The 6793-nt window shown below is 41.5% G+C and overlaps 1 long non-coding RNA gene across 1 annotated transcript; it reads right to left on the bottom strand.

Annotated features, from left to right (window-relative positions):
* Window positions 1–5183: 5183 nt before the first annotated feature.
* On the bottom strand, window positions 5184–6793 carry LOC126591471 (uncharacterized). Its single transcript, XR_007612398.1, has 3 exons — window positions 6672–6793; window positions 6214–6282; window positions 5184–5382 (listed from the first exon to the last, which is right to left on the bottom strand). It is a non-coding gene; the product is annotated as an uncharacterized LOC126591471 (long non-coding RNA).

The following is a 6793-nucleotide window of genomic DNA, read 5'->3' on the forward strand; positions in this document are numbered from 1 at the left end:
CTTAGGAAATATGCATATTCAATAACATGCCACACACATACCTTAATAACCGTCAAGGGTACTTTCGTCATTTCACAACCTCGATAAATAGAATCTTGGGACGGGCTGTGACAATCTACCCTCCTTATAGAATTTCATCCTCGAAATTCATGCAACCACACAAGCCATTAATATTCATAAAACAACCTCGGATACATCTCCCTAATTCGATCTTCTGTCTCCCAAGTAACTTCTTCTACCGAGTGGTTCCTTCACAATACTTTTACCAAGCTCACTGTTTTATTCCTTAGAACCTTGTCTTTCCAATCCAAGATAGTCACTGGTTCTTCATCATACGTCAAATCCGGATTAATCTACAAAGGTTGAGGAGGAATCACATGTGAAAGATCTGAAACATAATGTCGAAGCATCAAGACATGAAACACATTATGTACCTTAGATAACTCCGAGGGCAACTCCAACCTATAAGCAACTTCACCAATCGTCTCAGTGATCTCATAAGGTCCTATGTACCTAGGACTTAGCTTGCCCTTCTTTCCAAACCGCACTACACCTCTCCAAGGTGACAATTTCAAGAATACCAAATTACCCACATCATAAACTCGATCAGTAGCATGTCTATCTACTAAACTCTTTTGTCGATCCTGGGCCGCTTTCAGGTTAGACTTAATCACCTGAACATTTTGAGTAGTCTCATCCACAATCTTTGGGCCCTCAAGCATTCTTTTGCCAACCTCTGACCAACACAATGGCGTACGACAAGCTCTACCATAAAGTGCCTCAAATGGTGACATACCCATGCTCGAATGAAAACTATTATTGTAGGCAAATTCCATCAAGTCTAGGCGATCATGCCAAGAATCACCAAACTGTAACACTGAAGATCTCAACATATCCTCTAACGTCTGAATAGTCCTCTCTGATTGCCCATCGGTTTGAGGATGATAAGCAGTGCTGTAAAGTAATTTCGTACCAAGAGCTTCCTGAAAAGCTACCCAAAACTTAGAAGTAAATCTTGGATCTCAATCAGAAATAATATTCACTGGAACTCTATGATACTTCACAATCTTCGTGATGAACAACTTAGCCAATTTATTCAGAGGATACTTTTCCCTCATTGGAATGAAGTGTGCTGACTTAGTAAGCCGATCTACAATCACCCAAACACCATCAAATCCATTTCGTGTATGAGGAAGCTTATACACGAAATCCATAGTTATATTTTCCCATTTCCACTGAGGAACAGGAAGTGGTTGCATCTGACCAAAAGGCTTCTTTCTTTCAGCTTTAACTTGCTGACAAACAATACACCTACTTACATATTCTGCAATCTCCCTCTTCATACCCGGCCAATAATAAAATGGTCGAATGGTATGGTACATCTTAGTCCCTCCTGGATGCATCGCATAAGCTGAACAATGTGCTTCATCCAAAATTTCCTTCTTTAATTCCTCATTATTCGGCACATACATTTTGTTCTCCTGCATAAGCATGCCATCTGATTCTCGAATCCTGAGGTCTTTCTTTTTCCTTTCACTTCTCAATTGAATCATTTCTTGGATTTCTTCATCAGCCATCTGAGCTTCAAGTATACGATCGACCAAAACTGGCCTGACTCGAAAACTAGCAAGAAAAGCTTCTCTTTGTTCTTCTAACTCCAACTTTACTCCATTAGCTCTCAAATCTGCAAGAAGAGGAACACGACAAGCATACAAAGCATTGAATCGACCTTGAGATTTCCTACTCAGTGCATCAGCTACCACATTTGTACGACCCGGATGATACTCAATAGTGCAGTCATAATCACTTAGTAACTCCATCCACCTTCGTTGACGAAGATTAAGATCATGCTGAGTGAAAAGATATTGAAGACTCTTATGATCTGTGAAGATCTTACACTTCTCACCATAGAGATAATGCCTCCAAATTTTCAAAACAAAGACAATGGCTGCCAACTCAAGATCGTGAGTAGGATAATTCCTTTCATGAATCTTCAATTGTCGAGAAGCATAGGCAATCACTCTATTATGCTGCATCAAAACACATCTCAAACCATTCAAAGAAGCATCACTGTAAATCTTAAAGTTACCGCTATCATCATGAAGTACCAATACCGGAGCATGAGTGAGGCAATATTTCAACTGCTGGAAACTTTGCTCACAATTCTCGTCCCACTCGAACTTAACATCCTTCCTGGTTAACTTCGTTAGTGGCAAGACAATCATAGAAAAATCTTGAATAAACCGTCAATAGTAACCTGCTAGACCAAGAAAACTCCGTACCTCAGTGACGGTTCGTGGTTGTTCCCAATTCTCCACTGCGGCTATCTTTTGAGGATCTACTTGAATTCCTTGTGCCGATGCTACATGCCCCAAAAATGCCACTTCATTCAACCAAAACTGACATTTACTGAACTTGGCATACAACTGATGCTCCCTTAATTTCTTTAATACCAAGTTAAGATGTTGAATATGATTTGCTTTTGACTTAGAGTATACCAGAATATGATCGATAAAGACAATGACAAACCTGTCAAGATATTGCTAGAATACCGCATTTATTAGCCTCATGAAAGCTGCAGGTGCATTAGTCAATCCAAATGGCATCACCAAAAACTCATAATGCCCATAACGGGTCCTGAAAGCCGTTTTAGGTACATCATCACCTTTAATCTTCAACTGATAATAGCTAGATCTCAAATCAATCTTAGAGAACACACACACACCTTTGAGTTGATCAAACAAATCATCGATACGAGGTAAGTGATAACGGTTTTTAATCGTTACTTGGTTCAATTGCCTGTAATCAATACATAATCTCAAAGTTCCATCTTCTTTTCTTACAAACAATACCGGAGCTCCCCAAGGTGAAGTACTAGGTTGAATGAAACCTTTATCAGTTAATTCCTGTAACTGAATTTTCAACTCTTTCAATTCAGCTGGAGCCATTCTATATCGAGTCAAAGATATAGGATCCGTACCTGGAAGCAAATCAATCGAAAACTCCACATCTCTGTCTGGCGGCAATCCAGGAAAATCATCTGAGAATACATCAGGATAGTGCCTGACTACTCCAACTTCCTTCACACTGCTAGGAACAACATCATTTAACACCACATGTGCTAAGTATCCTTGACAACCTTTCGATAACAACTTCTTTGCTCTCATGGCAGAAATAACACCATGTCTCACCCCACTGCTTTCACCCACGAAAGTAACCTCTGGTAGTCCAGGAAGATGAAAAGTAACTGACTTCCTGTAACAATCTATATGGGCACGATTATAATGCAACCAATCTGCCCCTAAAATCACATCAAAATCCACAATATCTAACGGGATAAGATTGGCTGGCATAACCACACCATCTACCATCACTGGACACCATGGATAAACACTATCACCATAACATTTGTCTCCTCTAGGCATAGCAAACTCTACATCAAATCCTAGAGGTGTAGGGTGAGGTTGAGTCATTTGAGCAAACGTATGAGAAATCACAGAATATGTAGCACCACAATCAATCAAAACTCTAGCAAAGTGACCAAGAATATTTAACGTACCCATAATCAAGTCCGGATGATTCTGAGCATCTTGCAGTGATATGTGATTAACACGTCCCTGAGCTTGCTGTCGTTCACCACGACCTCTGTTGCCTTGGTTACCTCGCCCCTGAGAAGTACGTCCCTGTCCTGGCTGGCTAGACTACCTAGGCGGTCCTGCACTGCTAGCAGCAACCTCTCCCTGTCGGGGCTGACCTTCCTGATGCCACTGAGATCGACTAGCTGGCATGGAAGAATAAGAAGTATAACCTCCAGGGTCTTGGGAATACCCAGTCTGAGAATAAGGATCCTAGGGATACTGATACTGTCCGGAAGCATAGGGAGCAGTATCACCCTGGTAGTGGTAAGCACCACCACGACCCGTCTGACCATAACTGCCTGATCCAAAACTCTGTTGAATCTGCGCTGGAGGTGGCATAGCAGACTGCTAAGATCTCTACTGACTCTGAGAACACTGAGCAGCCCTATGTCCCATCTGTCCACAAGTGTAGCAAGCACCACCACTACCACTTCTCCTACACTCTCCATGATGTCTGAAGTTACAACGGCGGCACAACGGAGCACCAGAACCATCAGCACCACCAAAATCTCTTTGTCTCTGAAACCTGGGTCCACCAGCAAATCTTCCACCTCTCTTCGGGCTTGTGACACTAAATCCTCCACTGGAATAACTCGAGCTCGCTCCACTTTTCTTACAGGGTCCCTGAATGGAGATACCTTTACCCCTATCATCTTTCTTCTGATTATCATTCTTATCTTCATCATCCTCACTGTTACTAGGAAGGTTGTCAGAATCCTCCATCCGAACCAAAATTTCAGAAAACTCATGATAATTGGTGCAAGGAAGCGCACTAGCAAAAGTCTACCATTTCCTCTTAGTTCCCAGCTTAAAACGGCGAAGCATCTCTGCCTGATTACTAGCTGTATCAGGATCATAACGAGATAAGCCTGTAAATTTCCTATAATACTCATGCGCCAACATATTCTTTTGCTTCATTTGAGTGAACTCCTGCTTCTTACGGTCAATGTACTCCGGAGGAACAAATCTTTTCATAAAATTCTCTTTGAATACTTCCCAGTCAGCTGCCATCTCAGGCGACATAAACTTAGTTTGATTTAACCACCAAGCTGCTGGTTCTCGTCCTAAAAACCAAGTAGTGGTCTCCACCCATCTATTAGCAGGAAGATTCCCTTGACTCTGCATCACCTGGAAAGTCTTCTCAATATGGTCTAACCACTTTTCTGCCCCTTCATGACCCTCATTACCCATGAAACGGTCCAATTTCAGATTATACATAGTCTTCAGGGGTGTTCTCTGAGGAGGAGGATGAGGACGGATTGCATTTTGAAAGACATGGGTCATCGCTTCCTTTAATTGAGTTATATCAGGGAAATTAGACTCAGAAGCACGGCGTGATTCCCTACGAGGTGGCATAGTTCTGACAGAAGACATTAAAAGATCATTAGAGTATTAACAATTTATACATGACTGCAACCTAGGCTCTGATACCAAACTGACACACCCTGATCCTAGAATCAAGGCGTGCTGGCCGTCACGTGAGCGTGACGTAACCGAAAGTGCGATGCGGAAGGAAAAGATAAAAGAAATACGAATAAACAAAAACCAAATACTAGCAATAATAACCAAGTAACGTGCTAGAGTAAGTTTAAGTGTGAGACACACAAATTCAGAGCACAAGTACTAGGTGTAGTCAAGTAGGACCATAACTAAATTACAACACCCGCAGGTGAGTCCTACATTTATGTAGTCTGTCAGTACGCTGTGGGAATCCTCGTGGGCCACAAACGCTGCTAACTAAAACCTAGAGGGGCGCAAAACAAAATTGAGTGGGTCAGTAAAACCAAAGCTTTTCGAAAACATTTCATCAAAAACAATTCTAACCCATCGCTGTACAACCTGTATACTTTCCCAGAAAATAACATAATAGTATATAATTCCTCATATATCTCAAATCATCAATCTTTATCAATTCCAGAAAATATGTCATGCCATAAATGTCAATAACAGATTATGAATGCATCAATATAACAGGTGACATAATGAATCAACCGGAGACCCTGCAGTTGGTCCTGTACGGTTAATTCCATAGCTCAATATCCAAACCAACCGGAGTCACCACGGTGACCTGTACGGCACTACTCTGCGCATAAGTCGGAACTACCTGAAGTAGTCTGTACAACAAGAATGGTGTAAGAATACGCTTTAGTGCTTCTCTCGTCAATCATCTGTGCATATAATCTAAGGTCACCTACCAGTCGGAACCACCTCTAGTGATCTGTACGACTAGCATGTCGGAACCTTCTCATGGTTTGTACGACATGCACCTACTTGGATCCAAGGTGAGCGTGCGATGCGGTAAATACTATAAGCACTAACACCACGGTGCAGGTTATGAGCTCTCAAGATAATTCACATCATCAATGATTCACATGAATAACATAAAACTCACCTGATACTCATATGTGCGTCCACAACACCAATTCACATATATATATATATATGCATCAATTATCAATTCATATATTTCATGTATATGTATGCATGGCATTTTAAAAACATACTTTCATTTAAATTCAAATTCTGAGAAAAATCAATAGTATATAGGTAAATACAGAAAATATTGCCCACTCACTGATAAGTCGAAGGGTCGTAACCCCCCCGTGACGCCCTTGAATCCGCTCGTCCTCGGGATAGGTATCACCTATATGCGAAACAACTAAAACAACGTTATTTAAAGCACATAACCGACAATTCGTAATAACTTCTCATACGGTGCTCAATTTGGGTATATGAATATATCACAGTGACCTACTCGATGTCACGGATGTCGAGGAATTTTTAGAAAAAAATTTCGAGGCCGCATGCGCCCCCACGCGCCGGGGGGCACAGACCTACGCGCTCCACGGGCGTCATCTTCTTCCTCCAGTCGCCGAACTGGTTTTTCCGATCACCGGAAAACTGGAGATTTTTCAATCTCCTTGTTCTTCGTCATTTCTCAACCATTTTTCACTCATTTTATATCACAATGAAGCCCATATATGTAGAATCACGATGTACTAGTTTAAGGCTCTAAAAACTACGAAATCTCACCGGAGAGATTCCAAGAAAACCGGCCAACTTCGAACTCAACGATCCCGACGTCCAAAACCTTCAAACTAAGCACTCCGAGCTTTCTTAGGACCTCACTAAGCTCACTATAAGCTTATAATTCC

Source organism: Malus sylvestris, chromosome 11, assembly GCF_916048215.2.
Source record: "Malus sylvestris chromosome 11, drMalSylv7.2, whole genome shotgun sequence".
NCBI lineage: Eukaryota > Viridiplantae > Streptophyta > Magnoliopsida > Rosales > Rosaceae > Malus > Malus sylvestris.